This window comes from Dipodomys merriami, unplaced genomic scaffold, assembly GCF_024711535.1.
Source record: "Dipodomys merriami isolate MVZ:Mamm:240054 unplaced genomic scaffold, mDipMer1.0.p SCAF_5, whole genome shotgun sequence".
NCBI classification, from domain to species: domain Eukaryota; kingdom Metazoa; phylum Chordata; class Mammalia; order Rodentia; family Heteromyidae; genus Dipodomys; species Dipodomys merriami.
The window spans coordinates 74,494,548-74,505,156 of NW_027206068.1; the positions used below are offsets into that span (position 1 = coordinate 74,494,548).

Sequence of the window (10,609 nt, forward strand, 5' to 3'; positions counted from 1 at the left end):
AGAAAACATGGAAGACTAATGCAGGAAGACACTCCCCTGCCATCCTTACCATTTTCTCCTAGATCTAAATTGTCTTCAGTGCTTATTTAAAATTCAATGGCAGGAAGGGGTGATACTGTCCAAAAAGAAACCTACTCTTTACCTGACATATGCTACTGTAACTCCATTGTACATCACCTTTATAATAGCAATAAAAATTCAAATAATTCAACTGTACAGATTATAAAATCACATTTAAAATGTTTTAAAGCAAGGGGCTGCAGGCCTGGCTCAAGTGATAGAGGAATGGCCTAGTAAGCACAAGGCTCTAGGTTCAAACCACAGTCCTGCCATAACAAAGGCAAGTCAGATTTGAAAATGAGACAAACAGAAGTTCTAAAAACAAGTAAGCTAGGCACAGGTGGCTCACACCTGTAATCCTAGCTACTCAGGAGTCAGATCTGAGGATCACAGTTCTAAGCCAGCTTGGGTAGGAAAGTCCATGAGACTCTTATCTCTTCATTAATCACCAAAAAGCTAAAAGTGGAGCTGTGGGTCAGGTGGTAGAGCACTTACCTTGAGCAATAAAGCTAAGAACAGTGCCTAGGCTCTGAGTTCAAGTCCCAGGACATTCTCTCTCTCTCTCTCCCCCCTCTATCCCCATCTCTCTCTCGCTCTCTCTATCACACACACACACACTAATTGGAATTTAGTTGGTAGATGAATGAAACATCAGAAAATGAGCTAAAGAAGCCATTAGGAAGTTAAGAAATTACTGAGAATGAAGCATAGAGAAATAAAGCGATAGATCTGTGAGAGCGAAGGTACAGGGTATGGGAAGGAAGAAGTCTGTGTGAAGCAGGTCTGGGCTGGGAATGTAGTGCAGAGTGCCTGCCTGGCACGCTCAAAGCCCTAGCTTTGTCCCCATCACCACTAGGAAGTAAACAAAAATGCATTTGTGTTTCTAAAATACTCCTAACAGAAGTTCTAGAAGAAGAGACCAGAGAAAGCCAGGCGCCGGTGGCTCATGCCTGTAATCCTAGCTACTGAGGAGGCTGAGATCTGAGGATCACGGTTCAAAGCCAGCCTGGGCAGAAAAGTCTGAGACTCTTATTTCCAATAAACCACTAGAAAACCGGAAGTGGTGCTGTAGCTCAAGCAATAGAGTGCTTGCCTGGTGCTGAAGAGCGCAGGGACAGGACCCAAGCCCAGAGTTCAAGCTCCCTGACTAAAAAAAAAAAAAAAAAAGAAAAGAAGAAAGAAAAAAAGAGAAGAGACCAGAGAAATGAGAAGTGATACTTGGAAGTTGTGTTAGAGACACAAATCTTTTTTTTTTTTTGAGGGGGGGAGGGGTCCAGTCATGGGCCTGAACTCTGGGCCTGGGCACTGTCCCTCAGCTCTTCAGCTCAAGGTGAGCGCTTTACCACTTGAGCCACAGTGCCATTTCTGGTCTTCTAGTGGTTTATTGGAGATAAGAGTCTCATGGACTTTCCTTCCCGGGCTGGCTTTGAACCTTAATCCTCAGATCTCAGCCTCCCGAGTAGCTAGGATGACAGGCATGAGCCACCAATGCCCAGCACAAAGACAATCTTTTTTTTTTTAATTGTGAAAATACTGTACAGAGGGGTTACAATTACATGGGCAAGATAGTGAGTACATTTCTTATCAAGCATTGTAGCCTCCTCCTTTGTTTAGCCTTCCCATCCCTTCCCAGCCTCCCCGCCACCCCCCTACCCCACAAAGACAATCTTAAGATCAACCAGAAGATGTGGTATAGTATAGTGGTACATACTTATAATCCCAGTACTTGGGAGGCAGAGAAAGCTCATGAATTCAAGGACAGCCTGAGCTACATAGTGAGACCTAGTCTCAAAACAAGGGAACAAAAACAAAACAATGAGGAAGAAAAACAGGGTATCAAACATGGGATCCTGAGCAACCTCACAGGAATATGTTAGACTGACATCGGATTTCTGAAACCAACAATGGAGACCAGAAAACAGTGGAGTATTTATTATCTTTGATATCTGTGGTTAACAACCATAACACCTCTGTCAACGTAGACTAGCATACCCAGCTGTGATGGTTACTTTTTGTGTCAATGTGAATGGGCCGCAGATCGTCCAGCTATTTGGCTAAACATTATTCTTGTTATATCTCAGTGCATTTTTGGATCAAAGTAGTGGTTAAATGGGTTTCTTGAATATGGGTCTCCCTAATGGGAATGCCTCATCTAATCAGCTGAAGGCCTAAATAAGACAAAGCTGGTTCTCTAATGCAAGTAACAAAAATTTCTCCTGTCTAACTGCTCTTAGTGTGGGATATTGGTTTCCTCCTCATCTCCTTTTTGGACATAAATTGAAATATTGGATTTTCCTGGATCTCACATTTGCTGGCCCTTGGACTTAGAACTGAAATGAATCATTGGCCAAGTTACCTCACAGATCATGGAACCTGCCAACCTCCAAAATCTAACAAACCACTTCCTCAAAATAAATCTTCATACACAGACAGATATTAGAGACAAATGAGTAAATGGCCAGATACATGCTAGACAGACAGCTAGACAAACAGAGATAGATAGATAGATAGATAGATAGATAGATAGATAGATAGATAGATAGATAGATAGATAGATTGGTAGATAGACCCATTCATATCCCACTGGCTCTGTTTCTCTGTAAATCCCTTTTTTGTTTGTCAGTTTTTTTTAGGGGGGGGGGGGTGTTGAAGTCAGGACTAGTGCTCTACCACTTTCAGCCACAGCTTCACTTCCAGATATCTGGTTTAATTAGAGAGTCTCATAGACTTTCCTGCTTGGGCTGGCTTTGAAAGGTGATCCTCAGATCTCAGCCTCCAGAGTAGCTAGGATTGCAGGCGTGAGCCACCAGTGTCCAGCTCTGTGAGACTCTTATCTCCAACTAATCACCAGAAAACAGGAAGTGGCGCTGTGGCTCAAGTGGTAGAGCGCTCACCTTGAGCTGAAGAGCTGAGGGACAGCGCCCAGGCCCAGAGTTCAAGCCCCAGGACCGACAAAAATAAAAAACACTACAGCTTACCAGGCGCTCGGGGCTGAATTACGTCTCCCGAAGTTCATTAGCACGAGGCCTCCAGCCGTGCCTGTGTGTGGGCTCGCAGGGAATGGAGTGAGGTTTCCGGCCGCCCTCATCCACTAGGCCTGAGGTTGTTTTGTTTTTTGCAGAGCATGAGACGGAAGCCGGCCCGGCCGCCAGGCAAGTGCTCTTCGCTAACCCCCGAGCCCGGGGCTGGGGTTCGTAAAGGAAGAGCGGAGCGGACAGGGCACGGAGGCCGGCATGCCGACACCAAGGCCGGGAAGGTGGCCATGCGCGCCAGCGGGGCCCGCGCTGCCCGCGGCCTGCGCTCTGCCCGCGGCCGGCGCTCTGCCCGCGCTCTACCCACGGCCTGTGCTCTGCCCGCGGCCTGCGCTCTGCCCGCGCTCTGCCCGCGGCCTGCGCTCTGCCCACGGCCTGCGCTCTGCCCACGGCCTGCGCTCTGCCCGCGCTCTGCCCACGGCCTGCGCTCTGCCCGCGCTCTGCCCGCGGCCTGCGCTCTGCCCACGGCCTGCGCTCTACCCACGGCCTGCGCTCTGCCTACGGCCTGCGCTCTGCCCACGGCCTGCGCTCTGCCCGCGCTCTGCCCACGGCCTGCGCTCTGCCCGCGCTCTGCCCGCGCTCTGCCCACGGCCTGCGCTCTGCCCGCGGCCTGCGCTCTGCCCGTGGCCTGCGCTCTGCCCGCGGCCTGCGCTCTGCCCGCGCTCTACCCACGGCCTGCGCTCTGCCCGCGGCCTGCGCTCTGCCCGCGCTCTACCCACGGCCTGCGCTCTGCCCGCGGCCTGCGCTCTGCCCGCGCTCTGCCCGCGCTCTACCCACGGCCTGCGCTCTGCCTACGGCCTGCGCTCTGCCCACGGCCTGCGCTCTGCCCGCGCTCTGCCCGCGGCCTGCACCGCCGTCCAGAATCGCTTCGTTATTTACTTACTTACTGCACCTGCTTAGCTTCCAGAACTGGAAGAAAGTAAGTTCCGGCTGGTGGAGCCTCCCCGGCTGTGTTTTCTGGCTCCGGGGGTTCACGGTGGTCCCCGGGGGTCCTGGCGGGTGAGTACGTGGCTCGTGTTTCTCTGCTTAGTCTCCAGCCACGCGCATGCGCTTGAGTTTTCTCCTAAAGTTGAGTGTGTTATTGGGTTGGTCACAAATGGAGCGTTGTCCAACAAGGACCAGGAGAAAGAGCGAGTGAAGGAAGTGATGGGAGAGCGTGGCGAGCCGGTGGCCCTTCCGGGATTATAAACAGCGTTCCCCAGCCAGGCTTCTCCAGGCTGACTCCTACAGGGAAAACATCTGGGTCCAGGCTCTCGCTCACAAATGTGGCTCACAGCGGAAGTAGCTCGTCCCCAGGTGGGCACTCCCTCCCCTCCCTCGCTGGAGTGACTTCCGCTCTGCTCTCCACCCTCTCCGGAGGGCCCGCAGCCTCGGATGGCGCGCGCACACCCTGCACTGCGGGCCGCACTGCGGTGACCCGGGTGTGAGTGGGGGCCTCAGGCCCCTCCGTCTGTGCGTGCGACCGCATTTGACCTGGCTTTCAAGAACTCCCTAATTAGCCTCCAAAGACGGATGCAGACGAAGCAATTATGCCCTTCCTGTTACCTGGGAAACCAAATTAGCCAACAGAAGTTTGCTTAGTGAGGCTGCAATCACAGCAAATACAATTGGATGCTCTTGAGACTATTTTCTCAGGCTGTGGGAAATTATTATGAATCATTCTTGTTCCAAAATATTGTCCCCTCTCCAGAGGCCAAAATCAACCCCCCTCCTCCAAACTAGGAACTTCAGTAGCAGCTCTCTTCACCCCCAGCAGAACAGGGCTAGCATCTTGGTTCTGACCTGTGATGTATGTCCAAATAGAGGGAGAAATAATTTTTCTTTTTTTGTCAGTAATGGGACTTGAACTCTGGGCCTGGGCACTGCCCCTGAGCTCTTCAGCTCAAGGCTAGTGCTCTACCACTTAAGCCACAGCTCCATTTCCAGTTTTCTGGTGGTTTATTGGAGATAAGAGTCTCATGGATGGGCTGGGAAGGTGGCTCAGTGGTAGAGCGCTTGCCTTGCATGCCTGAGGCCCTGGGTTCGATTCCTCAGCACCACATAAGAAAAAAGAAAAAAGCCGGAAGTGGTGCTGTGGCTCAAGTGGTAGAGCGCTAGCCTTGAGCTGAAGAGCTGAGTGACAGCGCCCAGGCCCAGAGTTCAGGCTCCACGACCGGACCCCCTCTCTCCCCCCCCCAAAAAAAAAAGTCTCATGGACTTTCCTGCCTGGGCTGGCTTTGAATCATGAGCCTCAGATCTCAGCCTCCTGAGTAGCTAGGATTTACAGGTATGAGCCACCGACTCCTGGCTGAAATATTTTTTTCTGTATGTGCAAGTATCGGATTTGAACTCATATCCTTTAGCTTTTTCACTCAAGGCTGGTACTCTCACTTGAGCCACATATATCTCCACTTGCAACGTTTTGCTGGTCAAATAGAGATGAGAGTCTCAGTTTTCTTCCCAGGCTGGCTTGGCATAGCGATCCTCAGATCTCAGCCTCCTGAGTAACTAGGATTACAGGCAGGAGCCTCCAGTGCGCTGTGGACAGCAGCCCACCAGGCTGAACAGAAGATTAGCAGTGAGCACTGCCATCTTGGTATTTGTTCCCAGCCCTTTGTTCCCAGTGGATCAAGTCAGCAACCATGGCTAAAAGAAATAAGGAAAGCAATTTCCTTACATACTAAGTTTATCCTCGTGTGATCCAAGACTCTGTCAGATCCTCAAATGAATTAGCATTTTTTTTTTTTTTTTGGTCCAGTCGTGGGGCCTGAACTCTGGGCCTGGGCGCTGTCACTCAGCTCTTCAGCTCAAGGCTAGCGCTCTACCACTTGAGCCAGAGCACCACTTCCGGCTTTTTTCTTTTTTTACTTATGTGGTGCTGAGGAATCGAACCCAGGGCCTCGAGCATGCAAGGCAAGCGCTCTACCACTGAGCCACCTTCCCAGCCCTGGAATTAGCATTTTTAAGAGCATAGTTCCCGTCTGTTATTTAAGTGTATCTATCTATGAGGAAGGGACTTAAACAGCTTTTTTTCTTTCTTCCTCTGAGCCTGCACCGGGGCTTGAACTCAGGGCTTCCCACTCTAAGCTTTTGCCTTTTTTTTTTGCACTACTTGAGCCACTTCTGGCTTGGAGAGAAGAGTCTCAGATTTGTCTACTCAGCTGGTTTTGAACCCTGATCCTTAGATGTCAGCCTTCAGAGTAGCTAGGATTGCAGGCATGGGCCACGAGCACCAGGCAAGCTTATTCTTATGGAAAACTTCATATGCACAAAAGGATACTCTTCAGGTGAATTTAACTGCCTTGGTTACGAGGCCTAATTCAGATTTATTTCTAAAATTTAAATTGTTTCGTTTAAACATGGATGCCAAATTCACGAAGCTCACATGTGACTGCAGACAGTGAAAATTCTTCCCAGAATTTATCAAACTCCCAAAACCCATGTGATCAGTTTCCTTTGCTGACTCCCCCAGATAAACTATACACTTGAGTTAGAATGCATATTCTTTCCTCCTTCTCCATAGATGACAGGTCACACCATACCTGCTGTACTTGCTTTTTCTACCTGTTTTACATGTGATGAAATTTGCTGGCAATTCTGCTTGTGAAAAGGACCTCCCGATCTGCAGTTAGATGCTCTACCCATGAACTACACTCAAGACTAGAGGAAACCAGCTCCTTACTTCCGGTGCCACACCCAAAATGCCTGGAGCAATCACAATGACCAGTGCCACTACAACACTTCTAATACACCAGAGAAACTGGTTTTTGGTTGTTGGTTTTTGTTTTTGTTTTTTTTTTTCCTTTTTTCCCCTCCTTCCTGGGGCTTGAACTCAGGGCCTGGGCACTGTCCCTAAACTTCTTTTGGTCAAGGCTTGCTACCACTTGAGCCACAGCACCACTTCTGCCTTTTTCTGAGTGTGTGGTACTGAGGAATCAAACCCGGGGCCTCATGCATGCAAGGCAAGCACTCTACCACTGAGCCACCTTCCCAGCCGCAAATAAACTGTTTTAATTTATATATATGTAATATCTAAGACACACATATACATATGTATATATACAACTTAAAAAATTGTGGTAGTATAGTGAAACAGGGGAATGAAACCACTTACTCAAAATCACAGCAAATTAATGGACAGAATCAAGAGATTAACAGCCACCTAGTCATTCGGTCTGGACTCCGCTGATCTTTGGGATGAACTCAAGAGCTTTGTGCTTTGATATCATACCCTGGCAGCCTCAGGCTCCTCCTACACATGACAGGGTGGCCCAGAGAAGTAGGAAGGACTCCTCTAGCCCCGCGCCTTGAGAGGACTCAACCGTGGCTGCTGGAAGCTAGAATTGAGATTTTCTAAATGTGTGAATTAACCGGCATTGAATCAAGACTTTCACTTGGCTCAGAATGGAAAATGCACAAAACGGCACACAGAAAACTTAACTGCATCTAATCTCTACCACCCAGCTCATCTTGCAGAGGTAATTTTATTTTAATCTACAATGGTGCTTGCATTGATACACAGTGTACACACAGACTGCAATAGGAATGATGTATACTGATAGAAGCTGGTGGCTCGCTCTTGTAACCACTTGAGAGGCTGAAAGTCTGTGCAGAAAAGTGTGAGAGACTCTACTTCCAGTTATCCGGCAAAAAAGCTGGACTGGAAACATGGCTCAGGTGGTGGAGGACCAGTCATGAGACCCTGAATTCAAGCCCTGGTAGACAGAAAGAATGAAGCCTTATATAATAATAATAATAATAATAATAATAATAATAATAATAATAATAATATAGTAATAATATATAATGAAGCCTTCATATAATACAAAGGCAAATAATTTTTAGAATTCAACACAAATGAAATCACAAATCTATTGACATTCAATGAGTAGCCATTTGGATGAAACTTCTGCTGCTTGTCTATGACAACCCTATGGCTCCAACGCCATTGCCCCACGGTCCTCCTCCCTCCCACTGTGCGCTTCTCTGGGTTCAACCCGCTTCTGTCCCTGAGTTAAAGCACTGCGTGGGGACAGTCACAGCACAGGGAAAGCCTCCAGGACAGTGGCGGCAGCAGCTCTTGATTATGGCGGCCATGCCAGCCACAGGACTGCATTAGCAACATCAAGATTGGTTTTGAAATATGAATAGAAAATCTCTAGGACAGAGGGGACCATGCAGGCTACTCTGGCCTCCTTCTGAAAGAGTCTCTGTGCTGCCTGGGCACTAGGGGCGCGGTCAGGGCTCAGGGCAGGGACCCAAGGGCTCGTTTCTGCTGCAGAGTTTAACCTCCTGGCCGCAGGAGCGGAAGCAGCCGGTCGTCCTCTGTGAGATTTCTCCTTCTGGTCATTCTGTAGCAAAGGTCAACGTGGGGAATACTGAGCTGTACGGTGGGAACTACAAACCCCTGCTTTCAGGCCTATCATCCTGCAATCTAATTCATGGGATCAAAGCAAAGCCTTTAGAAGCTCATTTTATTGAAAGTGCAACACTTGACATTAACGTGAATGTGGCTGCACTTAGATTTATTTAAAGTTTAACACTGGCCAGGTGCCGGTGGCTCACGCCTGTAATCCTAGCTACTCGGGAGGCTTGAGATCTGAGGATTGTGGTTCAAAGCCAGCCCCAGCAGGAAAGTCTATGAGACTCTTATGTCCAGTAAACCACCAGAAAACCAGAAATGGTGTTGTGGCTCAAGTGGTAGAGTGCTCGCCTTGAGCTGAAGAGCTGAGGGACAGTGCCCAGGGACAGTGACGAAAGAAAAAGAAAGAAAGAAAGAAAAGAAAGAAAGAAAGTTTAACATGGAAGGCAGAACTCTGCTTGGGTAGCAGTAATATAATTAATTTAAACTTTTTACTTAAATTTATTGTTTTGGTTTTTTTTTTGGGGGGGGGTCGGTCGTAGGGCTTGAACTCTGGGCCTGAGCACTGCCCCTGTGCTCTTCAGCTCAAGGTGAGTGCTCTACCACTTGAGCCACAGGGCCACTTCCATTATTTAAATTTAAATTTAAATTTAAATTTTATTTATTTATTGCCAGTCCTGGGGACTGAACTCAGGGCCTGGGCACTGTCCCCAAGCTTCTTTTGCTCAAGGCTAGCTAGCACTCTACCTCTAGCCACAGCACCACTTCTGGCTTTTCCTGTTTATGTAGTACTGAGGAATCAAACCCAGGGCCTCATGCATGCTAGGCAAGCACTCTACCACTGAGCCACCTTCTCAGCCCCATGCTCTGTGTCTTCTTTCCAAGTAGGTGCTCTACCTCTTGAGCCACACCTCCACTTCTAGCTTTTTTCTTGTGGTTAATGGAGGTAAGACTCAGACTTGTCTGACAGGGCTGGCTTCAAACCCCAATCTTCAGATCTCCTAATCTGCTCAGCATCCTGAGAAGCTAGGATCACAGGCATGAGCCACCTGCATCCCACAAAACCGTATGGAGTTGAAAACTTCCCATCAGTCATAATGTCTCCCTGTCTTTGAAAACAGAGTAGAGCTTTTTCATAGGTCCACAAATATGGCATAATAAATAAACTGGAAAATAAACATCTTCAAAACGTGTAAATGAAAGAAAACACAAACAGGGGGCACCTAGATTTGAACCGGGGACCTCTTGATCTGCAGCCAAATGCTCTACCCCTGAGCTATACCCCCACTGCATTTACAGGGGGGCTCTCATCTCTTTATCTCTAAGCGCTCACCTTCGCGGCCCGAGGGCTCCCCCGCCCCAGGGCCCCGCGGCCCCGGAAGCCGGAAGCCGGGCGCTGATAACCCGCCGCCATCTTCTGCTCGCAGCCCGAGGGCCGCCGGCCTAGCAGGGCCTCCCCGGCCTTCCGGGGGAGCCTGAAGCGCCGTCTCGGGTGCCCCGGCCCCCCAAGCCGCAGGGCAGTGAGTGCAGGCCAGGCCAGTGGTCTCAACGCAGAAGGCAAGGCGCAAGACCCACAGAGGAGCCTCGGCCGCGGTTCAAGGCCACTAGGGGCCTGGGAGCGCAATGTCTGCCTGTGTGTGTGTGTGTGTGTGTGTGTGTGTGTGTGTGTGTGTGTGTGTGTGTGTGTGTGTGTGTGTGTGTGTGTGTGTGTGTGTTAAGGCAAAGGTCATCGAGGGACAACTCAGCTGATAGATAAGGCAAAGGTCATCGAGGGACAACTCAGCTGATAGACAAGGAAGCTGATAGACTTTCGGGAAGTCAAGGTGAAGTTCAGTAACACCACACAATACACATTAAAACAAACGGGCTGGAGGGGTGGCTCAAGCGGTAGAGCACCTGCCTAACAAGCACGGGGCTGACCTCTAACCCCAGTGCCACAAATCAGTCAATCAACGCCTAGTAAAACAAAAACAATTGGAATATATATTGGTAAAAGTCTATCTTGTGACGGACAAAACCAAAACCAAAACCAGCAGATAGCTTATTTTTTTGTGCCAGAACTGGGGCTTGAACTCATTTTGCTCAAAACTGGCACTCTACCACTTGAGCCACAGCTTCACTTCTGGCTTTTTGCTGTTAGGTGGGGGTCAGAGTCTTTTGGGTTTGTTGCCCTTGG

The 10,609-nt window shown here is 49.2% G+C and overlaps 1 non-coding gene across 1 annotated transcript; it reads right to left on the reverse strand.

The window, feature by feature from the left end:
• Window positions 1-9,647: 9,647 nt before the first annotated feature.
• On the reverse strand, window positions 9,648-9,719 carry Trnac-gca (transfer RNA cysteine (anticodon GCA)). Its single transcript has one exon. It is a non-coding gene; the product is annotated as a tRNA-Cys (tRNA).
• Window positions 9,720-10,609: the final 890 nt, after the last annotated feature.